This window comes from Erpetoichthys calabaricus, chromosome 4 (assembly GCF_900747795.2).
Source record: "Erpetoichthys calabaricus chromosome 4, fErpCal1.3, whole genome shotgun sequence".
Taxonomy (NCBI): Eukaryota; Metazoa; Chordata; class Cladistia; order Polypteriformes; family Polypteridae; genus Erpetoichthys; species Erpetoichthys calabaricus.
In genome coordinates this window covers 277,766,913-277,794,735 of record NC_041397.2, presented here as the reverse complement: position 1 = coordinate 277,794,735, position 27,823 = coordinate 277,766,913, and the positions used below count along the sequence as shown (strand labels likewise).

General features: G+C 39.3%; 1 long non-coding RNA gene across 1 annotated transcript; it reads left to right on the top strand.

Annotated features, from left to right (window-relative positions):
• Positions 1-204: 204 nt before the first annotated feature.
• Positions 205-27,823, top strand: LOC127527700 (uncharacterized). The gene is made up of 2 exons (XR_007934863.1): positions 205-373; positions 27,768-27,823. It is a non-coding gene; the product is annotated as an uncharacterized LOC127527700 (long non-coding RNA).

The window sequence follows — 27,823 nt, the reverse complement described above, 5'->3', positions numbered from 1 at the left end:
GATAGATAGATAGATAGATAGATAGATAGATAGATATTTTCCAAGGTGTGTTATTAGCTACTCTACTTTAATTCTTTTTATTCTGTCTAAATTACATTTTTAAAAAGTGTAGTTCACAATTTCAGCTATTTATATCTGAACGAGATAACAGGGGAAAGTTGTTGAATATTGCGAAAAACGCCTACGGTATTAACATTGAAGCAGCATGACAGGCGTTCTCGGAAAGCTTATAGTTTGAAATGAAGACTTTTATTTTGATATATGAACCTTGACCTGAAAAGGGGACGGAGTTTTGTGTTGTGTTAGATTGTGACGTAGGAGTGCTCGTTTTTTTATACATGTGCTAAGTGGTACATTAATGGACCTGGTGTAGGTAAGCTTTTTATTGTTGTTTTTTGGTATCTCTGGTGCTGAGGCCAGTTGAATATATGGGCATTACAGAATCTCTGCTCAATCCTAAATTTTAAATGCGGGCGCTTTGCAATTAAAGGGTTCGGATGGTTTCAGTAAAAAGTCGGCTTGAGTAAACGCAAGTTCTGAGGAGCAGTTGGTGCCAGCTTTCAGAGCCTGGCCACCTACTTACGAAGCTGTTCACCCATGGTTTCTGCTTTATCGCCAGTTAAACCAGAAGACAAGGACGCGTTGATAGAGTTTTTGTTTCCCTCCGACCATGTTTGAAAAGAGCACTGCGAGTTAAACGGGGACGAATTTAAGCTGATGTGCAGTCTGGCGGAGTTTGAGCTGAGTGTCGGCAAGAGTCTTCGCTTTTATTAAACGGTACCCTTAAATGAAAGTGGTTGCAGTTGTTCATGTACAATTATACCATTTTGCTTTAATTCAGTCTTATTAATTGTTTTTGTCGTTTTGGTTCTTTTAAAGAGCAGTTCTTTTAAAATGCGAGGTTGACACGATCACTGTTACCTTTTTTTTTGGCGGGGGAGGGGGGCAGGTGCAAGTGACAGACATCAAGATAAAACATGCTAAATTATATATGGTATTTTATTTTTTTTTAATATGTACAAAACACGCAACATTTATTTGAATGTTTACAGTAATGTATTTAGTGTGTGTGTGTGTGTGTATATGTATGTGAGAGAGAAAGAGAGACACTACCTCTCTTTTTCTTCCGTAGTTATTCACATTTATAAAAACATTTTCTTAGTCTGTTAGGACTTTTTTGTGTTAATTAAACAAAGTACTGTATTTATACAGTGCATTTTCAGTGTCAATGTATCGGCGCTAAGAGATGTGGTCCTAATGATGTACTCCCCAGTAAATCATTTTTGTAATTTAAAAGAATTCTTCATATTTTTAGTGAATGTTCTTTTTATTCGAAATAAGCAGATATTTTTGGTTGTGAGTACTTCATTGCATTTTGGTTAAATGTGTTCAGTTGATTGTGAACAAACGCACCTTGTTTACTTGTCATTAAAAATGTGGCAATATTGTGAGTATAACATTTTAATTTATTTAGGTAAATCTTTGTAATACCATTGTTTAAAAGCAACTTACCGTTTGTATATTTTTAGATGGATATAAACATGTTTATTTATTTAGTAAATGCTAATATCTTAAAAAGAAAAAATAAGCCCCACATTTCTGTGTACAGTAATCCCTCCTCCATCGCGGGGGTTGCGTTCCAGAACCCCCCGCGAAAGGTGAAAATCCGCGAAGTAGAAACCATATGTTCATATGGTTCTTTTTATATATTTTAAGCCCTTATAAACTCTCCCACACTATTATAAACATTTCCCGCACAATTATACAGCATAAACCCTTTGTATTCTCTTAGATATTAGGTAAGATTCATTGAAATTATGTATGTAAACACAGTTTATATACAGTAAAACCTAAATATTATTTTAAAGATATCGAGCGTCTCCGATATCACATATGTTACAGCCATTACGACAGACAGGCCACCAGCAATAAATACGTACAATGCAAGAAAAATTGTATACAGTAAAATGTGTGTACAATGACACTAAACTATGTACATGTAATAAGTACTGTACGTAGATAATTAATTATGGTTACTCACCAACAATGACACGACGACTTATCCGATAATGATGAGTTTAATTTTACTACACAACAAAGGAGAGAGTTACAGCTCTTCTAAAGGAGCCTCTTCAGGCGACTGTGTAGCACCGCCGTTGTTCTTCTTCCATCACTCTTCAATCCAAATCCCTAAAGCAGATTCCATCCAGACTACTGCCTTATCACGTCCACTTGCAACTCGTTTTGCGCCCTGGTTAAAGGACACTACGGCTGTAGATCTTATATGCTTTTCCTCCTTTTTAAATAAAAAGAATCGTGGACTCATTGATGCCGTAATGGTGTCCTGCAGCGGTGTAGCTGTTCCCTTCCTTCAACATATCCAAAACTTTTACGTTTTCTGCAATCATTTGCATCTTATGTTGGCGCTTGGACACAGCCCCTGAAGCAGTAGCAGGAGCACGTTAATGCTGAATGAGTGAGATGAGACTTCCTGGTTAATGCAGCACTCCGTCGCTGAGCCAATCAGCACACAGGAACTTAACTGTGTGCTCTGATTAAGTCATCCACCAATAGCGTCCCTTGTATGAAATCAACTGGGCAAACCAACTGAGGAAGCATGTACCAGGAGTAAAAAGACCCATTGTCCGCGGAAACCGCGAAGCAGCGAAAATCCGCATTACTGTATATATTTAGATATGCTTACATATAAAATCCGCGATAGAGTGAAGCCGCGAAAGTCGAAGCGCGATATAGCGATGGATTACTGTAGTTGTTAGCTCATGCTCCCATCCTCTCCTCCTATTTTTCTAATCAAATTTTGTTTGTCACATATAATTATACATAGTACAGTATGTAGTGAAATCCTTAGTTGCTGAACTCCAAAGACACACATTAGAAGAAGTATGAAATGGCAAGAATTGGCATTTTAATAATTAAAAAGATAGTCTGTACACCTCAGACAATAAATAAGGCCAAGTCATGTCACTTGCAGAAATTCTCATGTAGTTCTGCACTTTTGACTTGTATTGATAAGGGGGATAAAACAAAGTGTAGGAGTCAGTTGGATAACTTTGTTTCTGTGTAAGAAAGGGCAGAATGGGCTCTTTTTTTCCTAGGAGACTGCATTCCTTTAATGTAGGTAGTGACATCCTTCACATTTTTTACAACTCTGTAATGGCCAGTGAGATATTTCTACCCTATGGTGTGCTGGGCTGGAAACATTACTTTGAGAGAGGCCCACAGAATAATTAAGCTAATTAAAAGGACAGTCTGAATTGGGGATTTCAGTTTGGATCCCCTGGAAATAGTAGCAAAAAGAGAGATTTAAAACATAATTGAGTGCCATTATCGACAATGATGCGCATACTCTCTATGACACACTAACACTCTGGACTTTAAGCCAAGAAATTATTCAGCAGAAGTGTGTCAAGAAACACCACTTGGGCCTCTTAATGCCATCAGCAATATGCCTGTGCAATGCCTCTCTAGTACTGTTAAGTCAGAATGTTAAGTCAGAAGTTTTCATCCTTTTTAATTGTCTTTCTTTTTAGTTGTTCTGATGTGTATTCAAATCATAGTGTGAGTGTATATCTATCTATCTTACAATGTATTGAATGAGCTTCTGTAAAAAGCCAAATTTCCTCCTTGTAACAAATAGGTCAAGCAATACACAGAACTATATATGTAGTAAATACTCAACTCTATAAATATCAATATGTGCAGTGACATCATTAAATATTTTAAAAATATATATATCAACTTAAGAGAATTGACAGTAGGGCATAATGAAGCTCTAGTCACTGTCCTAATTTAGGATATGAATGAATTAGAAAGAAGTTCTGCCTTGGTCCCTCTTCACAGGTTTTCAGACACTGATAGCGTTGTCCTGCAGCACAGAGTCATTGTTGGTATGGCTGGTATCTTTGATTTTCTTTGTCTGACATTACTTGGTATACATCTCCTGGAAGTGTGTGAGTGCACAACCATTGATGTGTTTAGCTGACCGTACCACTCTCTACAGAGCCTTGCAGTCCTGCTGTGAACCGTTTCCAAACCAGTTGGAAATAAGTCCTGTCAGGATATTTTCAGTGCCTGATTTATAAACTTTTAGTATCTGAGAGGGCAACCTAAAATCCTTGGTGTCTGAGGTGATAAAGACATTGTTATGCCATCATCACAAAGAGTTTGATGTGCTTGGATCAGGTCAGGTCCTCTGATGTGTGAATACTGAGGTATCTGACACTGTCCACCATCTCCTGTGTGGTGTTAATACTGAGGCGGTGGTAACATCTTTGTTGTTCCACCCCAGCAAAGTCTTGCTGACATTCAGGAGAAGACTGTTGTCCTGACACCACTTTCACAGACTCTCCACTCTGTCCATGTCAGCTTGCTCATTGCTGTTAAAGATCAGGCCTACCATAGCTGCATCATCAGTAAATCTGACAATGTTTGTGTCACTTGCAGCCATGAAGTCATATGTATACCAGAGGTCTCAGAACACAGCCTTGTAAAGTCCCTTTGTTAAGAGTGAGGGATGATGAAATGTGGCCACTGACTCAAACCACCAGGGATCTTCCTGTAAAGAAGTTAAAAACCCAGATGCACAGTGAAGTTTAGACACAAGTCTCTGAGCTTGGTGAAGAGCTTAGAGGGGTTTATTGTGTTAAATGCTAATTTAGGTATTAATGTGACTCACTACTCTTAATGTGTGTTTTTTTATATATATCCTGGGCTGTAGTCTGTGTGAAGTTTGCACATTCTATATGTGTTTGCATGGGTTTTGTCTAAGGCATTTTGATTTTCCTCCTGCATCCCAAAAATGTGTGTGATAGGTTAATTGATGTCTCTAAATTGCATTTACAAGTGTGAGTGACTGTGTCATGCTATATACTGTACATGGACAAATAGCCCAGGGTTGTTTTATTTCTTGTGCCCAGTTTTGCCAGAAAATGCACTGCCCCTCCCAAGAGTCTGAATTGGATTCAGCAGGTTTGACAATGTTCTGTAATTAGAGATCTTTCTCAGCAGATTCAGATAGCAGCAGCTTTGTAGACCATGTGGCCTGAAATGTTGTGTTTTCATTAGTGTTTTGTACATGTTGTGTTATAGTTTAGTCATTTTGTGATAATGTATGCTTTTTTTCTTTGTCTGCAAGCCCCACTGGTGTGAAAACCTGCAGTAACAATATTAAACATGGCAGAATGACACAGCAGGTACAAGTTTCCTAATTAAATCAGTGGTAATAAATAATAGTAATACATACAGTAGCCCACAAAAGCTTGGGCACCCTTGCTGTACTGTATGCAGTATTGTCAAAAATAAAAATAATCATATTTAATTGCCCAAATGTACCAGGAAGAACAAATGACATTCGGACAATATAAGCAACTGATCTATGTATAGTCAGCAACTGTGTTTCAGTAGTGCAATGTGAGGTTCTTGCATATTGGAGGCTTGTTCACATGTAAGGGAAATGACTCTGTGAGTTTGTACAGCATATGTTGTTGACAAAATTACATGGACCTCTGATTCTGCCCACACTGGGTGCAGCAGTCCTGTTGGAATTATACTGTATATAGAGAATCCATCTGGTTGTACAAATATGACTGGTATGTCATAAGTGTAAAAGTACAGCAGTTTCAGCATGCATTTTTATTTTCAGTTTTTCCTCTTTTTTGTTTTTTAAGAAACTGGTGGAAATAGGTTTCAATACGTCCTTGTGTTAATTCAACTTGAACTTTCTTTCTGATAGGAAGTAGATAAAGTAAAACATCTCAAAGCTTTCACAATCTCTACCCCACAGAGTTTCTTATCACTATGCTATTATTCATTCATTATTATTCAAGGGTGGTCACGTTTTCTGACAACATCAACCTGGTTGGTCTTATTGACAGATTATAAATTTGATAGATACTTTATTAATCCCAAGGGGAAATTCACATACTCCAGCAGCAGCATACTGATACAAAAAAAACAATACTAAATTAAAGAGTGATAAAAATGCAGGTAAAAACTAGACAATAACTTTGAATAATGTTAACGTTTACCCCCCCCCCCCCCCCCCCCCCCCCCCCCCCCCCCCCCCCCCCCCGTGTGAAATTGAACAGTCGCATATTTTGGGGGAGGAACGATCTCCTCAGTCTGTCAATGGAGCAGGACAGTGACAGCAGTCTGTCGCTGAAGCTGCTCTTCTGTCTGGAGATGACACTGTTTAGTGGATGCAGTGGATTTTTCGTAATTGATAGGAGCCTGCTAAGTGCCCGTCGCTCTGCCACAGATGTCAAGCTGTCCAGCTCCATGCAAACAATAGAGCCTGCCTTCCTCACCAGTTTGTCCTGGCGTGAGGCGTCCTTCTTCTTAATGCTGCCTGCATGCACAAGAGTGGCAAATGAGAGGGCAGCCTTGAGCTACTTAAAAAATGGACATCCCACATCACATGACCCTACTAAATTTTTATTCACCAACAGATGCCCCACGGCCGCTGGACCCCACAACCATGCCCAACACCCAGTCTATGCAATCATTGAATAGAGTAGGAGCAAGAACACACCCCGGTGAACCCCAGATTCAACTGGGAAACACGCACAAGTTTTGTCTCCACTCTGCACAGCACTCCCAGTACCAGTGAACAGGTTGGCCATGGTATCCAGCAACAGCAGGGGGGATCCTGTGAAATCTCATGATGTCCCACAGGGCATCTTGATCAACTGAGTTGAACGCTTTATGAAAAATGACAATGGCTGCAAAGAAACTCTGCCCATATTTCCGTTTGCTCTCCATGAGAACCCTCCGTGCCAGGAGGTAGTTGATGGTAGATTTGGGCATAAAATGAGAGAGCTTCAGTTGCTGGTAGGTGAGCAAATGATCACGGATCATATTGATAACCCTAGCAAGAACCTTCCCTGGCACGGAGAGCGTTGATATCCCCTGCAATCCAGGCGATCCCCTTTACCTTTCCAGATAGGGACCGTAAGTCCTGTTTTCCAGCAGGAAAGGTCCAGCGTCCTAGCCAGAGGAGCAGCTTTGGACAGCTGCTCAAAGTAACCAGCCCAGCAGGTCACAATTGCAGCATCATCTGTAAGGACAGTTCCAAAACCTGCCCTGACTGTGACTCTCCAAGCAACAGATCCAGATGTGCGTAATGCACACACCTGCTGTCTGAGTCCTCAAGACTGATCAATATTTTTTACAGAATAGAAACTGAATTTATGAAAAAATAAAGCAGATCTCATAGGGCACATAATATCCTGGGAGTGCTTATTTATCATCATCATCATCTGCTTGTGGCCTGCTGTGCCCTGTGATCTGTCTCCTCAGAACATTCTGAGATGCCATGAACAGTCCTCTTTACACCTTCTGTGGTTCATTGCCTACTAGGTTAGTCAGTCGGATAGTGTTCGATATTTGAGACTTTCTGTCTGCTTTTACACAGCAGGTAAAAAAGGTAGTTTTATATATTTTTTATTTTTTAGATCTGATCATTTGTTTGACTTAACCTATGCATGACAATGCATGAGGTTGAGGCCAGTTTTAACACAAGCAAAAATCTGCAAAGACCAACCTGTACAAAATGAGAAGAGAGATCTTTTGTTGATATCATCAGTGTTAGTAGAAATATCTTCTAGACCAAAAACAAAACTAAGTAAATACATTTTTGGCTGCACACAGAAGCCACCACCAGACTGAAATTTAAATACGCTGTCTTTCTATCACTGTTGCAATCTCCTTTTCAGTTACTGTTTATCGATCATAAGTTGTTGATACTGATGAGTACTTTTAAATTGTGTAGAAATTACCATGCATGAAATATGGATGTCAGTTTTAACTTGTCACAGGCTATTTCCTTGGTGTATTCAGAGGCATTATTTGGCAGTCTTGGAAGACCTTGTGCGATACTGGAACCTGTGTCCGAGGAAGAGAATTTGCAAAATAGTTGTAAAATGCATGGATAGTTAACTGAAATTGTTTACCTGCATGACTGTGTAACTAGATTGCTGATCCAAGCCACACCTCTCACTCATTGTGTGGTCCTAATCAATTGACTTCTGCTTCTGTTATAGTACCTGCAACCAAATGTACAATAACCCAAAGCAATTAATCTGTGTTTTTACACAAAGTGGTGGCCCTGAGGCTAAGGATCTGCGCTGGTATCCCGAAGGATGCCGGTTCGAATCCCCGTCACTGCCAAAAGAGATCCTACTCTGCTGGGCCCTTGAGCAAGGCCCTTAACCTGTAATTGCTCCAGGGGTGCTGTACAATGGCTGACCCTACGCTCTGACCCCAAGAGGTATGTGAAAACTAACAAATTTCTAATACAAGAAATTGTATAAGGCGAAATAAAGAACAAAAAAAAAGCCACTTGAGTGTCCTTCCTTCATGGGTTTTTAAGTTGCTTCAGCATAAAAAAAAATCTCAAATTATCATTTTATGAGTTGTAATCTTGAAGAGAAATACACTGAATTTCATAAAATTGCATTACAGATAACAAAATCAATCTGATTAGTAGTAGTATTGTACATTTAGCCATGTTGGCATTTTTGTTGTTTTGGTTTTTTTTTTTTCTTTTTATCGGTGCAGTCCTCTGACTCACCAGTTGATGGAGTCCTTTTCTTCATTTTGAGTAATGAACGTTTAAGAAGACTGTTGATAGGAAAATGTTTGCAGTACAATGATGACTACTGTGTAATAGCATACTTTTTTAGTTTCAGAATTTCTGCAAAAGTATAAATAAATGAATTTACAGTTTAGAACTAGACTGCACCTTTTGCTAGGAAGTAATAAGGGTGACAGCCTTTCAAATAGCACTACACAGAACATATGCAAACTATTATGTTAAAGTTAGTTATCTTTCTGTCTACATCTTCAATTATTATATTAGGATGCCCCCTTCGCTTGTCCTGATTAACTGATAGAAATGTAAAGAAGAACAAGCTTAACCCCACAAAGGAGAGAGAATTTAAGTTCTATATTAAAGTATTCCCTCAAATACTAAGATACTGTACTATGATGTGTAGTGAATAAAAAGCACAGCAACTATCCTTTATTAGCTTAACAGCAAATGTGTGTAAGGCAGAAATGGGCACAGGTAATGGCTGCTTAACCAACATAGTAGGAGTCATGTTAGTAGTTGATCCGACATTATTGAAAAATATATTTCCTGTAGCATCTGAATTGGCAAATGAGGAAGTATTAAATTCAGTGTGTGAAAGGCATAAACCGGCATGTCCAGGGCTCTACTATTGGGCCGAGAATGGCAAAATTTAGGACTTGGTGCACAAAGCCAATAGTAATCACAAGTGGCCGAATCCCTTTTCAGTATTAACTTTAGCATGTGAAGTGATAATTGCTTCCTTTGTTTTATTTGATAACAAGACTGTGTTTTTGGCTATGAAATGCTAGGAAGAGAGCTCTCAATGCTGACAACCTACCCAAATGACCTGCTATTGTACAGTCATATGGAAAAGTTTGGGAACCCCTCTCCGCCTGAATAATAATTTGCTCTACTTTCAACAAAAAAGATAACAGTGGTATGTCTTTCATTTCCTAGGAACATCTGAGTACTGGGGTGTTTTCCGAACAAAGATTTTTAGTGAAGCAGTATTTAGTTGTATGAAATTAAATCAAATGTGAAAAACTGGCTGTGCAAAAATTTGGGTCCCCTTGTAATTTTGCTGATTTAAGTGCATGTAACTGCTCAATACTGATTACTTGCAACACCAAATTGGTTGGATTAGCTCATTAAGCCTTGAACTTCATAGACAGGCGTGTCCAATCATAAGAAAATGTATTTAAGGTGGTCAATTGCAAGTTGTGCTTCCCTTTGACTCTCCTCTGAAGAGTGACAGCATGGGATCCTCAAAGCAACTCTCAAAAGATCTGAAAACAAAGATTGTTCAGTCTCATGGTTTAGGGGAAGGCTACAAAAAGCTATCTCAGATGTTTAAACTGTCAGTTTCAACTGTAAGGAATGTAATCAGGAAATGGAAGGCCATAGGCACATTTGTTGTTAAACCCAGGTCTGGCAGGCCAAGAAAAATACAGGAGTGGCATATGCGCAGGATTGTAAGAATGGTTACAGACAAACCACAGATCACCTTCAAAGAACTGCAAGAACATCTTGCTGCTGATGGTGTATCTGTACATCGTTTTACAATTCAGTGCAATTTACACAAATAACATCTGTATGGCAGGGTGATGAGAGAGAAGCCCTTTCTGCACTCACGCCACAAACAGATCGCTTGTTGTAAGCAAATGCTCATTTAGATGAGCCAGATTCATTTTGGAACAAAGTGCTTTGGACTGATGAGACAAAAATTGAGTTATTTGGTCATAACAAAAAGTGCTTTGCATGGCAGAAGAAGAACACCGCATTCCAAGAAAAACACCTGCTACCTATTGTTAAATTTGGTGGAGGTTCCATCATACTGTGGGGCTATATGGCTAGTTCAGGGACTGGGGCCCTTGTTAAAGTCAAAGGTCGGATGAACTCAACCCAATATCAACAAATTCTTCAACTTTGTGACTGATGCTTGAACATTATCCTGAAGTTATGCAGGGGTTGGATATTCCAACAAGACAATGACCCAAAACACAGTTTGAAATCTACAAAGGCATTCATGCAGAGTGAGAAGTACAATGTTCTGGAATGGCCATCACAGTCCCCTGACAAGAATATCATCAAAAATCTATGGGATGATTTGAAGAAGCCAGTCCATGCTTGGCATCCATCAAATTGAACTGAACTGGAGAGATTTTGTATGGAAGAACGGTCAAAAATACCTCCATCCAGAATAAAGACACTCATCAAAGGCTATAGGAGGCGTCTAGAGGCTGTTATATTTGCAAAAGGAGGCTCAACTAAGTATTGATGTAATATCTCTGTTGGGGTCCTCAAATATACGCACCTGTCTAATTTTGTTATGATGCATATTGCATATTTTCTGTTAATCCAATAAACTTAATGTCACTGCTGAAATACTACTGTTTCCATAAGGCATGTCATATATTAAAAGAAAGTTGCTACTTTGAAAGCTCAGCCAATGATAAACAAAAATCCAAAGAATTTAAGAGGGGTTCCCAAAAGTTTTTCATATGACTGTAGATGGACTTAACTATATAACTGCTTCACTTCAGATACAGTATTGAGGCCCAACCAGTGAATTGTCACAAACCCTTCTTGTCAAAAAAAAAAAGGCTTGTGATGAAAAAGGGCAGATTTCCCCTTAAAGCAGTGGTGGTTAAAATTGTTTCAGTTAATATTTGAAAGACCTCAACACCAGGAATATAGGGATTATAGGTGTTCTTTAATTCATCTTTTGAACAAAGCACAGGTTAGAACTGAATAGAATCCTTTTTGCTGCAAAGGTTCCAATATCTTGTTGTGCATATTTGTAATATGTATCATTCCTCTTCATATAGCTGTGGAGGTGGGAGAATTCATGGGACCTTTGTTTAAAATTCAGCAATGTTTCTGGAGAAAGGTTTGCTTTTATAAAAAACTAGCTGTCCCCTGTGCCTCTGTCCATGTTGTAGTGAAACAGGACAAAGTTTAAAAATCAATAAACTAACAGGTATTGCTAGCTAAGCGGAGGCAAGGTACACTCCAAAACGTGGCCAGAGGTAGACCGAGTCAAACAGAGGCTGATGCATGAGTGAGGAGGGCCCCGCCCAGCTCCCCACTCCTGATGTCACGCTTCCCCCTCCCCACGACCCGCAGCCTCTATCTTTTGATTAGTGTGAATAAATCACTCCTGCAACCGAACTGTGATACTTATCGCGATGAGAGAAGTCACAAAATCAACCAAAATGTTCAAGCAAATTCTAGAAAAAAACCTGATCTAAATCCATTAAGTAGTGCTCTCGTGAAAAGCAGACAGACAGACAGAAGGACATTGCATTATATGGTGTAAGTAATCATTTGGTTATACAACACAACTTATTTTGCTTTTACAAATGGTGACCGTGTAGTTCGTAAGCTGTAACTTTGGAAACTGCAGTAGGGTGTAAATTAAATATCTACTTTATGTGGTATCTGGCCCATGGGGCATTGTGTGGTTTTATGGGTGAATGTTTGTTGCAATTAATTATAGTGAATCACATTCAGTCCAAGTTCTTTCAGAGTCCATGGATTGGCAGGAGTACTGCATTTCTAAGCTCAGCTGATATCACACTGTTGAGAATACATTAATCTGATTTGGTTTTGTGATGACCATGTTATGTTTTATAAAGAATAGATTTTCAGTCTTTTAGGTTCCTTTTTAAGGCTTTTTTATTTTCTAGACGTTAAGTGTTCAATAGCCAGTATGTAAAGTTGGAATTGAAACTCATCCAGACAAAACATTTAGCTTTAAGTAAGCACAAAATTAATATTAAACTGTTCTTCGACAGAATAGGTTCCAGTTAGAAGCAAAGGAATTATTTTGCCAGTGCAGCAGTTTGACAAGGATTAGTGTGCAATATAAAAGTAGCCTAAAGACTTGCTTCTTATTCTCTATATATATTATGTTAATGGAGGAGTGGTGATCAAGAACCCTTGTGATTTTCTGGTACTATCTTCACTTGCGCCTATGTATGAATACTCTACCATCTAGTAGCTTCTTATTGTAAAAGTGTGTGTGTGAACTAAAGTTGGATCAGTAATAAACTTTTGACTTTGGTATCTATACCAGCTTTTGGACCTCAGTGCTGGTACCAAAATGGTTTGGAAACAAATTACAGATAACTTTAAAAGCTCCTGTCTTATTCCAGCCTCCCTGGCGTGCTGTGTCAATGAGTTACACTATGCACCACTTCCTTCTAGATAGCCGCAAAGTACTAATTGTGTTAAAGCAGTGGGGGGTTGGTTGTCAGGTATGGAATGTTTTTCATAAGTATAGTAGAGACTGTTGATGGGAGGTTGTTTGTGAAGGTTTTGATTGAGAGGAAAGCTGATGATTCCTCTCTGAAATGCTGGTAAGATACCATTTTTAAAATTTGAGTTTTTTGGTACTTTTCCTGTACCACGCACCCCTACTATGAACACACACAAAATCTGTCTTTGTAAGGTTTGTAGCTGGGAGCATCAAACTATGATTCTGGAGGTTTCCAGTGGTTCCAAGTTTTCTGTCTTATTTTCTTCATTAGTACACAATTACTGCTGCTAATTGGGCACACTTTTTCATCTTAATTATATTTGACTTCCTTTTTAAGACTCAACCCTTAATTGCTTCATTTCTTTTTGACAAGTTACCAATGAGAAGAAGCACAGATTGCCTTTTTATTACCAACTGAATCTACATCCACACTACTTCATTTTCACTTAAAATCCACACATCAACCCTGGCACTAAAACATGGCGTACAGACAAAACTGGAAATGTGCATAGACACAAAAACATTCAGATGTATAAAACTGTGTGAACGGCAAGTTCCCCGCATTTCCCCTTTGTAAATCCCAATGAACATGAAATTTAATGCACATGCATGCACCTACAGCCCCACCCCAACTCCTTCCAGAATTTCACATATTTGAATATGCAAATCAATATCAATAGCCCCCTTTCCGTTCAATGTTTTGTAAAAGACAGTGGCAAAAGCACAAGGTAAAAAAGAATTTCAGTAAAAGCAAAGTGGAGGCATGGAAAAACATAGTATTTGTTGGCTTAAGCAATGGTATAAGCAACAAAAGGAAGTTGATGGAATAACACAGCGTGGTGGAGACACTTGAAAGTTCAAGTTTAGATAGTTGCACAGTGCCCAAAATAAAAAATAAAAACTGGCTATGCACACTCCTCTTCCTCTGAGACTGCTAAGCATCTATCTGGCTGTGTGCTGACTGATGCATTCTGGAGTCACAAAATGCAGTAGTGGATGCTGTAAGAGATGTGGCCAATGAACGAAGGAATATAATGGCCGTACTATGTGATACTGACCACAAATAAATTAGTTTAAAAATGAATGCTGCATCTGATTACCTGTTTTTACAATTTGCTAATTACATTCAAATGAAGTTGTAATGCTGTCCGATTTGGCCGATCATTTGGTGGGTCAGGGACATCATACCGCATGTATTCCGGCACAGGCAAGCCACAGTTTTGTCCTCCATTATACAACACGCTACATGCTTGCACAATATGACTTGCTTTCTTTAATAGAGTGGAAATGGTTTCTGTTTACATAACCAGATTCATTCTCTGAAGGTGCCTTTATAGTGCAGTGCCATGCTATACAACAGATAGATTCTCTGCTCTTTACATGGCTCTTTGAGGCGAGTCACTATCCTTTTAAAGGACTGCTTGCCTTTTGCCACACTGGTTGGGAAAAAGCACCTACAACTGTGTGGAGTTACCATTTTTATAGGTTCTCCTGCTATAGATGAGGTAATGCCAGCTCATTGTTTTGGTGATTCACCCCTGGCTGACATAACTTGTCCACCACCATAGCAATAGCAATGTGCATGCATTTGACCGCTCCGATTTACATTTGGAAAACCAGACATTGCTGCAAATTGCTCTTTCATGTTTGCCAGTTCAGCCACAGTATAAGGAAATCTTATTTATCTGGATGACAAGCGAATAATTCCATCCCATACAACTGGCGTGGCATGATTCTGTGATGTTTTTGAAGTACCCGATTGATATGCAAGTTCATGTTGAAAAGCACCTGTGGCTAAAAACACAAGGGTGGACAGAACTTACAACAGGTAGAGCACAATTCCTCAAAAGCCTGTGCTGGTTCAGCACACAGCTGAAATTGAAATCGACTTAGAAGCCAAACATCATCATCTATAAATGTATGTTCTTTTCTAATTCTTCCATTTTCGATGTCTATGAGCTTTGCAGCTTTGGTAGTTGGAATATTTTGGCCATTCTGTGTGCCATTATATTGTTACAGAGTGATTACAATCAAGTGCCTTAAATTTGTAAATTATATTAAATTCATTTCAGTGTATTTGATAAAGTAGTAGTCATGGATGTGAATATGAAAAAGTAAGGTAAACAACACAGAAACAGTAGCACTGCTTTGACGGTGGGTGCTGCCAGTTTGCAAAACCGAGCAGAAACTTGCATATGCAAGTTAGGAGGCTGCCATGAAAATTTGTCAAGTTTAGTTTTTATACATCTCAAAATGACCATGAAAATGGGCGTATGCAACATTTTTGTGCATATGCACCATTTATACATGAGGCCACTGGTGATTGTTTCATTCTTATCATTTTGCTCTTTCTTTCCTGATTGGATCCTGCTCATTACAGTGTCTCTTTCCCTGATTGAGCAGCCTTTTCAGAAGAAAACCGTATTCCCACATGGCAGTTATAGAGGAGTCTCTTACCTGTAGGCAGCTAAATTGTGTTTTGTACATATTAAATTTTGCATGCACCAATGGCACATTTACCGGTTTCTATAGCTTTGTGACAAATTCTGTGGGCCATGGCATTACCATTCCTTTAAGGACTGATGTGCGAAAGCTCAGTGTAGGCAGATACTGTAACTAACTACATCATGTGTTTTCAGTTGTTGTAGTCTGGATGGAGATACTTTAGTAAACAATGTGAAAGTGTTATTGTGAATAGATATAGTTTTCATTTAAAAACAGCATTTTTAAAAGCAGTCTTAGTAGTGTGGATGTCAAACATAGGTATTCATGCAATAAGCTCTCCTCCTCCTCAAATCATCCAGCAAATAGTACTGTAGTTTTTTTTTTGTTTTGTTTTTTTTTTACCTACAGGGCATTCAGCTATTAACTACCATACAGAATCTCATCACCCATGACCAAGGCTTTGTTTTGTAAGCACACACACTACTTATCAGTTTTAGTACCCATTCATTGTTACTGACTGTCCATAGCTCAGTTACTTGTACTGCTTGACTGTTAGTTATTATGTCTGATTTTGATATGTTGAATGTTTATAATTTATTTTTAAATTGGCACTGTTGTGTATTTGATATTTATTCCCTATTTTATTGGTTTATTTAGTAATTTGTTCTTTTTGAGTAGTGCATGGTTTCTGCATATTTCTGACCCAGTAAGATTAGAAATAAATACTGAGCAAATTTACATTTTTACCCTTTTTATGTGTTTTATCATGTATGTTTCAATAAATATTTGTTGTTAGAAAGTTGAGAAAAGCCAAGCAAAATGACACCTTTTATTGGCTAACTAGAAAGATTACAATATGCAAGCTTTCGAGGCAACTCAGGCCCCTTCTTCAGGCAAGATGTATTGAAAGACTCTGGAATACCGATTATGTTCTGGTTCACAAAAGATTTGGAAGATGTTGATATTTTGTTTGCAAAAACAATACTAGAAATGTGTAATGTGGCAAAGTGCACACATATGCCATAGAATAAAATACTGTGTTTCAATAACAGCTGTAATTGTCTTCTAGGATTTAAGACAAAAAACTCCTAGCATTGGGTTGGGACTAATTTTGTTTCTGAATTGATCAGATTATGCCCTGAGACATAAGCTACCTGGATATTTTCTAAAAGTTACAATTGTATTTCAATAAATTAGAATAAATTGGAATATCATTGAAAAGTTAATTTATTTCAGTAATTAAATTAAAAAATGAAACTCTCATATTTTATATAGATTCATTACACACAGAGTAATTCAAGATGGCGGCGACTGGTGTGGCTGGCCATCTGCTCGTCTCGCTAATCTATGTTTTAACTTCGTTTTTATGTATTAGTTTATCTCCACAGCCACTGTCCTACGATCGTGATTCTTTACTTAACATTTTTTCTTGCTTGCTTTCCTCTCAATTTTCATCTCCTGATGGGATATTATGTGAACATCCACCTTTGTTTTATTCATCTCCTGATTACTTCACCTGGATGCCGCTGTTCACCTGTATCAGTGAGCTCAATGCCTCTCCAAGACGCAAACGCACCTGCCACAACTGTGGAAGAAGAGCCGGTATTGCTGTTAAGCAACGCCGACTCAAATCCCAGAGCTTGGATTCCCGATGCATGCGAGTCGTCTATGACCCATCTTCTCCTGCACAGGACTCCATCCCTGGTCCATGGCCGCTGGATACCAGATTTAATTTCTCCCATCACAAGGTGGCATCACTCTTTCTCAGTGTGCTCTCGGGGAGTAAATGCTGCTAATCTTCGCACGCTCACTGTGCTCGCCTCGCAGCAAGCTTTTCTACTTTTATCAAGGCTGCTCTCTTGAACAGGAGATCAGTGTCTAATAAAACTTTTATTCTGGAAGACTTTATTATCTCAAATAAACTGGATTTCTTTTTCATCACTGAGACCTGGATTGTAAGTGGTGACTCAAGTTTTACTGACTTGGTACCATCAGGTTATTCATTTTTAAACTCTCCTCGGCCGACTCGTCATGGTGGGGGCATTGCCACCGTTTTTAAAAGTATGTTCTTGTGTCAGAGCCTTACAAGGGGTCTGTTTAGTAGCTTCACACTGCAACTTTTCTTTGTTGTTTGCTGTGGTTTATAGACCTCCTGTAATTAATGATAGCTTCATTTCTGAATTCTCTGATCTCCTGGCTGATATTACCGTCTCCCATGCAGGGCTCGCAAAATCAGTAGCCCAACGTCCCGGGGCTATTGTGTCTTCCAGTCGGGCTGCCAAAATCTATCTCAGCCCTGCCCGTCGGGCTATCAAGGGAAGGAAAAATACATGTCAGTGCTTTTGCATTCTTTTGCAAATGTAGCTGGGTAATTATGTCATTTTCGGGCATCGATGAGCCACTATCAATATGTGAAATATTGAAATCGCGTTTGAATTCGCGCATATTTTTTACTTTCACATCGCGCGAACTGTGTATAGAGAGCGGCAGTACTGATTGGTCAGTGACGGATTAATTGCGCACCAATTCCTCTGACATCATCTTATCACACATTAGCTTACTATTCAAACGTGACAAGTGAAATCTCCCGCAGCAAGCTTAAACATGTGATAGAGGTTGATTGCACAGAGAATGTAAAAAATCGCTGACCGTTATGTGTGTGCGTGTGTAAAAATAGATGGGTTTACGCAGGTATTTTAGTTCTGCTGAGCCAAATAAGACAAGTAAGGGTGAAGAAGGGACAGCCAAAGAAAAGCCTACCACAAAGCGGAAAAGTTATCACAAATCAGAGTATGAGGCAAAAAGAAAGCGCAGCTTTTTGGTTTCATGGACAAAAGAATTTCTGTGGCTGGAATATGACGAGCTAAATAACAATGTTCTGCCGGGTGTGTCGTGAGTTTCCCTCGATTTCTGACTCGACAAGCGCCTTTGTTATTGGGACCAGTAATTTTAGGAAAGACCCCATCAAAACCCATGAGAAATCTCTGCATCACAAGAAATGCATTGGTGCTCAGTCTGCAGCATCTTTCCTAGAACAAACACCAATTGCAAAAAATATACTAAAAATAAACCAAGCACAACAAGAAGTCCTGAAAAAGCTGTTTAGAACAGAGTACTATGTTGCAAAGAGTGAACTACCATTGGCAAAATTTAGCAGTCTTTGCAAACTTCAAAAAGCAAATGGCCTAGATCTTGGTTCCACTTACCTCAATGACCATGCTTGCAGAGAGTTTATTGGAGCAATAGCACAAACTTCAAGAGACCAGATCGAAAAGGAAATTCAAGAAAGCAGGTTTTTATCCATTCTTGCAGATGGCAGTACAGACACTGGTATAATAGAACAGGAGTTGGTTCATGTCCGGTACAGTGGGGCAAAAAAGTATTTAGTCAGCCACCAATTGTGCAAGTTCTCCCACTTAAAAAGATGAGAGAGACCTGTAATTTTCATCATAGGTATACCTCAACTATGAGAGACAAAATGAGAAAAAAAAATCCAGAAAATCACATTGCAAATAAATTCTTTAAAAATCAGACAAATTATGGTGGAAAATAAGTATTTGGTCACCTACAAACAAGCAAGAATTCTGTCTATCACAGACCTGTAACTTCTTCTGTAAGAGGCTCCTCTGTCCTCCACTCGTTACCTGTATTAATGGCACCTGTTTGAACTCATTATCAATATAAAAGACACCTGTCCACAACCTCAAACACTCACACTCTAAACTCCACTATGGCCAAGACCAAAGAGCTGTCAAAGGACACCAGAAACAAAATTGTAGACCTGCACCAGGTTGGGAAGACTGAATCTGCAACAGGTAAGCAGCTTGGTGTGAAGAAATCAACTGTGGGAGCAATTATTAGAAAATGGAAGACATACAAGACCACTGATAATCTCCCTCGATCTGGGGCTCCACGTAAGATCTCACCCCGTGGGGTCAAAATGATCACAGGAACGGTGAGCAAAAATCCCAGAACCACTAGTGAATGACCTGCAGAGAGCTGGGACCAAAGTAACAAAGGCTACCATCAGTAACACGCTACGCCGCCAGGGACTCAAATCCTGCAGTGCCAGACGTGTCCCTCTGCTTAAGCCAGTACATGTACAGGCCCGTCTGAAGTTTGCTAGAGAGCATTTGGATGATCCAGAAGAAGAATGAAACCAAAATAGAACTTTTTGGTAAAAACTGTACTCGTCGTGTTTGGAGGAGAAAGAATGCTGAGTTGCATCCAAAGAACACCATACCTACTGTAAAGCATGGGGGTGGAAACATCACGCTTTGGGGCTGTTTTTCTGCAAAGGAACCAGGACGACTGATCAGTGTAAAGGAAAGAATGAATGGGGCCATGTATCGTCAGATTTTGAGTGAAAACCTCTTTCTATCAGCAACAGCATTGAAGATGAAACGTGGCTGGGTCTTTCAGCATGACAATGATCCCAAACGCACCGCCCGGGTAACGAAGGAGTAGCTTCGTATGAAGCATTTCAAGGTCCTGGAATGGCCTAGCCAGTCTCCAGATCTCAACCCCATAGAAAATCTTTGGAGGGAGTTGAAAGTCTGTGTTGCCCAGCGACAGCCCCAAAACATCACTACTCTAGAGGAGATTTGCATGGAGGAATGGGCCAAAATACCAGCAACAGTGTGTGAAAACCTTGTGAAGACTTACAGAAAATGTTTGACCTCTGTCATTGCCAACAAAGGGTATATAACAAAGTATTGAGATGAACTTTTGTTATTGACCAGATACTTTTTTTTCCACCATAATCTGCAAATAAATTATTCAAAAATCAGACAATGTGATTTTCTGGATTTTTTTTCCTCATTTTGTCTCTCATAGTTGAGGTATACCTATGATGAAAATTACAGGCCTCTCTCATCTTTTTAAGTGGGAGAACTTGCACAATTGGTGGCTGACTAAATACTTTTTTGCACCACTGTATGTGAGAGATAATGGTGACCTATCCACATACATGATCAAATGTCAGCCAGTCAAGAGTGCAAATGCTGCAGGTATTTTAGAGGCTATTGATGAAGCAGTGAACACCATGAGTATCAGAGAAGACACGTGGAAAAAGAAAGTAGTGTGTGCAAATTTTTGATGGTGCTGCAGTGATGATGGGTGAGAAAACGGGAGTAGCTGGGAGACTAAAACAGAGGATACCCCACATCATAACAATCCACCATGTGGCACACAAATTAGAGCTAGTTGTGCTGGATAGCGTGAAAGGCTGTGAGTACCTGGTGAAATTTGAAGATACACTGAAAGCCATGTTTAAGATGTACTACTATTCCCCAAAGAAGCGAAGAGAACTGACAGAAATAAGTGAACTGTTAAATGAGAAATTGGCACATTTCAGTGGCCTGAAGAGCACACGGTGGCTTCCAAGCCGGCTGAGATGTCTGAAGGCTGTGGAAAAAAATGACACTCCCACTGTTGTTCATATGGAGAACATGGCAGGAGGAAGTGATGTCAAGTCCGAGGATGCAGCCAAGGCTAAGGGGGTGGTGCAGGAGATGAAGACTGAGAAATTTGTTCGCTTCCTGCATTTCATGTTGGACTACAGTACCATCTTATCCAAGTGCTGTACTGATTTTCAGCATGATAACCTAAACATCACACGAACAAATCCGTTAGTTGAGAGCACCACATCATGCTTACTCAGCCTAAAAACAAAACCAGGAGAATACCAGAAAACCTTGGACACAAAGTTCACAGCGAACGAGGATGGTAGCATTTGCTACTGTGGAACTCTACTCACAAAAAGTCAGCGACCTGCTAGAAGAGGTGAGGGCACAGACAAAGACACCTTTGGTGCAGAGATTCAGAAGATTATTGACAACACAGTCAAGTACATGGACAACAGATTTAAAAATCTGTGTGAAAAGCCTCTCTCGTTTCCAGGTTTTTGACCCTTCCACTCTTCCCTACCCCAGAGAAGAGCTGGCAAATTATGGGGATGAAGAGGTGGATTATCTTGTCACACATTTTGCCAGTTTGCTAGATGAGGAAGAGAAAGAGAAAATTCCACAAGAATGGATGGATCTAAAAATGTGGCTTGCAGAACACCGGGGTAGCAAGGTAGATGATTGCTTGTACAGAGATCTCCTCTCTGAGAATCCAGAACACCTCTCTCATATCTTGTTGCTGGTGAAATCAATGCTGACACTTAGTCCAACAGCCATCTGTGAGAGAGGAGTTTCTTGCATGAACCGAGTGAAGACAACACATCGTACCTCTCTACACCCTGAAACACTGAATGACTGCATGCAACTCTCCATTAATGGGGAAATAGTTGAATCTTTTTGCCCTGACAAGTCAATTCGTTTCTGGATGTTTTCTGGAAAAGGTTCAAGACACCTGGATCATAAAACCCCGACAAGAACAAAGAGCAGTGAAATGGAGGCTGATGCACAGGAAGAGAAAGCTGATGAAGGAGATGCTATGCCCTCAACGTTGAGTGGCATTTTCTCATCCGTGACTTCAGTGGAAATTTCAGATTCAGAATCTGACACAGACTGATTCATGTTCTACACAGTTCTTACAAGTTCATAGAAATTTCTGTTCAATTAGAACCAAATATTTGAGTTGATGATTGTAATTTTTTATACAGTTGTTGTAATTTGTGTTTTAACAATTTTTTGATTGATGTTTTGTTTCCTTTACAATATTATACATTAAAAATAATCTCTTTTTTTATTCGGGCTACTTCAGTTTTTGGTAGCCCAAAATAAATTTTAAGAGTGCCTGCCCGAAGGGCTACCAGGGAATTTGAAATTTTGCGAGCCCTGCCATGACAAAGTATTTATTGTTGGTGATTTTAACATACACATTTGTTGTCAATTGAAACCTTTGGTTAATGACTTTTTATCACTGTTGGACTCATTTGGTTTTATCCAGCATATTCATACGGCAACTCACTCTCTTGGTCACACACGTGATATTTCAGTTAATAATATTGATTTATGTGATATTTCTTTTACTGATCATTGATTTATGTGATATTTCTTTTACTGATCACTTTTCTATAATGCTAGATTTGAATATTACTGTTGATGTTCCTACTACTGGTTGTGCTCCACACTGTTCTCGCTTTTTAAATTCTTCTATTATATCTGATTTTTAAAACCATATTCTCTAGTCTTGATGTACGTGTTCAGTCATGTTCAATATGATGGAATCGATGATTCTGTTTTAGAATTTAATTCTTCTTTTAAAACAGTTTTAGACTCAATTGCACTGCTCAAGATACACTGTAATAAGGGACGACCTGCCCCCTGGCTAAATGAAACTACGTGACCACTACGCCGCGCCTGTCGAACTGCGGAATGGCGTTGGAAAAAAGATTGTTTCTAAACAAATTTTTAGGACTTCTCTATTCAACTTCCAGGTTGCAGTTAAGAAAGCTAAACATGATTTCTTCGCTGATTTAGTATCCCGTCATTCTAAGAATCCTAGGGTCTTATTTAATTCAATTAATGTGGCCATTCACTCTCATTTTATAATGGGATTAAATAGTACTGTTCTTTCATGTGAGCAGTTTCTTTCATTTGTCAGTAAAATTGATACAATCCGCTATGGTATTGTTCCAACAGGCTATGAACTTCCTACTGTTAATCATGGCATTGTCTTGGAATCTTTTAATCTTGTCTCACTTTCACAGTTAAAAAGTACTATTGACACCCTTAAACTTACTCTCAGTCCTCTTGATATTGTACCATCACGCCTCTTAGTGGAAGCCTTTGATGTTTTGGGTCCATCTTTACTAGCCATTTTTAAACCTGCCACGGTGCGTCCCTGTCTAAAAAAGACAGAATTAGATCCTGGAGTTTTAGCCAATTTTCGACCGATTTCCCAATTGCCATTTCTGGCTAAAATATCAAAGAATTATAAATAATCAAATTGGTTGATCACCTTAATTCCAATAATTTGAGATCTACCAATCTGGCTTTAGGCGTTATCATGGTGTTGAGACGGCCCTCCTGAAAGTATTCAGTGACATCTCTATTATTACTGACTCAGGTGGCGCTGCAGTCCTTGTCCTCCTTGACCTGTCCGCTGCCTTTGACACTATTGACCATCAGATATTGCTGTTGCGGCTTGAACATCTTGTTGGGCTTATAGGGGCTGCTCTTAACTGGTTCAGGTCATATCTAATTGGTAGACACTTTTCAGTGACTTCGAATTCCTCTTTTTCATCTACTGCTCCTCTTAAATGTGGTGTTCCTCAGGGATCCATTTTGGGTCCTATTTTATTCTCTATATACCTTCACCTTGTTGGAGCTACTTTTAGGAAATTTAACATTTTCTTTTCACTGTTATGCTGATGATACACAGGTTTATATTCCTGTCTGCAACTCTGCAATGAATCAACTGCACAACTGTCTTTTTGAACTAAGAACATGGTTGGCTAATAATTTGCTTTATCTGAATCAAAATAAAACGGAGGTGCTTATAGTGAGTCTATCAGCTTAAACCCAAATTGGACTTGGACTTCTTGGCTTCTTTCTCTGTCTTTTGCAAACCTCAAGTCCACAATCTTGGTGTTATTTTTGACAGTAACCTCTCTTTTGAGAAACAGATTAATTCTGTAGTCAAGAGTTGCTTTTTCCAGCTTCATCTTTTAGGTAAGATCAAGCCTTTTTTATCTTCTAGGGATCTTGAGAAAGCTACTCATGCTTTTATCTTTTCTCACCTTGATTACTACAACTCTCGCTGTATTCTGGGATTAGCAAATCCCTGATGCACAGGTTAAAATTGGTCCAGAATGCTGCCACTCGGTTTCTGGTTGGGGCAAGAAAGTCTGATTTCTGTTTCTCCAATATTAGCTTCCTTGCACTGGCTGCCTGTCAGTTTTTGAATTGATTTTAAAATCTTGTTGCTAGTTTATAAATCTTTACAAGGTCTTGTTCCTGCCTATTTATCTGAATTGTGTGCTTTACACCAGCCATCTAGAGTGCTTAGGTCTTCTGGTCAGTTGTCTCTTGTTGTCCCTCGTACCAAGTGTAAAACTAAGGGGGACAGGGCTTTTGCAGCTGCTGCTCCTCTCCTGTGGAACGCTTTACCTCATTACATAAAAGAGTCATCTAGAATTGAAATATTCAAACAAGATTAATACAAACATATCTATTCACTTGCTTTCCGTGACCTTCAGTAATACTGATGGTTTTCTCATTGTGATTATGTAATCTTACTTCTATTTATTATTTTTTATTTATGTTCATTTATTTTATTTCTATTTGTTATTTATGTTAATTGTATGTTTTTTTTCTTCTTTTATTGTAAAGCACTTTGGCCACAGCATACCTATGTTGTTTTAAATGTGCTATATAAATAAATCGACATATATTTCAAGCGTTTATTTCTTTTCATTTTGCTGATTATGGCTTATAGCTAATGAAAACCCAAAATTCAGTATCTCAGAAAATTTGAATATTCTGAAAAAGTTCAATATTGTAGACTTGTGGTGTCACACACCACTCTGCTAATTAACCCAAAACTCCTGCAAAGTTGTCCTGAGCCTTTAAATGGTCTCGCAGTCTGGTTCAGTAGGCCACACAATGAAGGTAAGCCACAAAAGGTCATTGCTAAAGAAGGTGGCTGTTCAAAGTTCTGTATCCCAGCATATTAATGGAAAGTTGAGTGGAAAGAAAAAGTGTGGCAGAAAATGGTGCACAGGCAACAGGGATAACTGCAGCCTTGAGAGGATTGTGAAGCACAGCCCATTCAAGAATTTGGGGGATATTCACAAGGAGTGGATGGCGGCTGGAGTCATTGGTTCAAGAGCCGCCACAAACAGACGTTTCCGGAACATGGGCTACCACTGTCGCATTCCTTGTGTCAAGCCACTCCTGAACCAGAGACAATGTCAGAATAGTTTTACCTGGGCTTAGGAGAAAACGGACTGAACTATTGCTCAGTGGCCCAAAGTCCTCTTTTCAGATGAAAGTAAATTTTGTATATCATTTGGAAATCAAGGTCCCAGAGTTTGGAGGAAGAGTGGAGAGGCACAGAATCCAAGTTGCTTAAGGTCCAGAGTGAGGTTTCCACAGTCGGTGATGATTTGGGGAGCCATGTCTTCTGCTGGTGTTGGTCCACTGTGTTTTATCAAGTACAAAGTCAGTGCAGCTATCTACCAGGAAATCGTAGAGCACTTCATGCTTCCCTCTGCTGACAATCTTTATGGAGATGCTGATTTAATTTTCCAGCAGGACTGGGCACCTGCCTACACTGCCAAATGTACCAGCACAGTGGAACCTCGGTTCACGACCATAATTTGTTCCAAAACTCTGGTCGTAACCCGATTTGGTCGTGAACCGAAGTAATTTCCCCCATAGGATTGTATGTAAATACAATTAATCCGTTTCATACCATACGAACTGTATGTAAATATATATATATATATATATATATTTTAAGTTTTTTTTTAAGCACAAATATAGTTAATTAAACCATAGAATGCACAGTAAACTAAATGTAAAAACCTTGAATAACACTGAGAAAACCTTGAACAACAGAGAAAACTAACACTGCAATAGTTTGCGCTATAGCGCTACCAGCCGCTGGCTAAAAACACTTTTTTTTTTTTTCTTTTTTCTTTCTTTCTAATGAGTTTTAAGCACAGGGAAAAAAAATGAACATTTGAAAAAAATCCATAATTTAATAAACCACCAAGAAAGGTGACAATGCAACAATGCACGCTACGAACCGATCACTGTAAACAGAAGTGAAAACAAAATCAAGCCCGGTGCATTCTTTAACTGCCTTCTTTACCTTATGCGTCCAGCTCTCTCTCTCTCGCGCTGCCTGTGTGTGTGTGTGTCTCTCTCTCTCTCTCTCTCTCTCTCTCTCTCTCTCTCTCTCTCTCTCTCTCTCTGCGCCTGTGTGTGTGTGTCTGTGTGTGTGTGTGTCTCTCGTGTGTGTGTCGCGCTCTCTCACTCGCTGCACAGGAAATGCACAGGGAGAGACTGAACACATACAAACCGAAAGGGAAACTGGCTTGTTCGTATACCGAGTGTGTGGTTGTGAACAGATGCAAAAGTTTGGCCAACTTTTTAGTTGTAAACCGATTTGTGCGTGTTCCGAGACGTTCGTGAACCGAGGTTCCACTGTACTTGGTTTAATAAGCATGGTATCACTGTGCTTGATTGGCCAGCAAACTCGCCTGACCTAATCGACAAGAGGAAGATGAAAGGCACCATACCCAACAATGCAGATGAGCTGAAGGATGCTATCAAAGCATCCTGGGGTTCCATAACACCTCAGCAGTGCCACAGGCTGATTTGTCTCCATGCCACACTGCACTGGTGCAGTAATTTATGCAAAAGGAGCCCCGACCAAATTATTGAGTGCATACATAGACATACTTTTCAGTAGGCCAACATTTCTATATTAAAAATCCATCCATCCATCCATTTTCCAACCCGCTGAATCCGAACACAGGGTCACGGTCTCTGCTGGAGCCAATCCCAGCCAACACAAGGCACAAGGCAGGGAACCAATCCCGGGCAGGGTGCCAACCCACCGCAGGACACACACACACCCACACACCAAGCACACACTAGGGCCAATGTAGAATCGCCAATCCACGTAACCTGCATGTCATTGGACTGTGGGAGGAAACCCACGCAGACACGGGGAGAACATGCAAACTCCACGCAGGGAGGACCCGGGAAGTGAACCCAGGTCCCCAGGTCTCCCAACTGCGAGGCAGCAGCGCTACCCACTGCGCCACCGTGCTGCCCTATATTAAAAATATTTTTTTTTATTAATCTTATGTAATATTCTAATTTTCTGAGATCCTGCATTTTGAGTTTCCATTACTGTAAGCCATAATCAGCAAAATGAAAATAAACAAACGCTTGAAATATCACTCTGTGTGTAATGAATCTATATAATATGAGTTTCACTTTTTGAATCGAATTACTGAAATTAACTTTTCAATGATATTCTAATTTTATTGAGATGCACATGTATGTTAAGTTTCTTAAGTAATGGAATTACATATTTCCTTTTGAGTGATGTACAATATTTTCAAAGTGAAAAACTGGACTGCTGCTGAAATTTTGTAATTGTCAAGGACTTTCATAGCCAACTTTTCTTTATGCATGGCAGAGGTGAGCAGGTACAAAATAACTTTTAAACAGAGACCAATAAACTCGTAATTCATCAAGTCTGAATTTGTTTTGTTTCTGCCTTCACATTACCATTAAGGGGTGTCTATAAGAATAACCACAGATTTACACATCCTTTCAGCAAGTAATGTCTCTTGAGCACATACATATTGAAAGCAAAGTTAAATCTCTGCTGGATTTTCTTTACTTTGGCAGGCATTCAAACCATATTCTTATACACTGTAACAATATCTTTTGTGTATGAAATACGTTTTCATTTTTAAATCATTTGTGTAACCAGGAACCTACGCAGTATCTAAATTTATCTTATTTTAAAATCTGTTCCTTGCTTTATTTATAGATTGGATATTTTCAGAGAGTAAGAATTGGAGACAAAAGAGTACGAGAGGAAGTAAA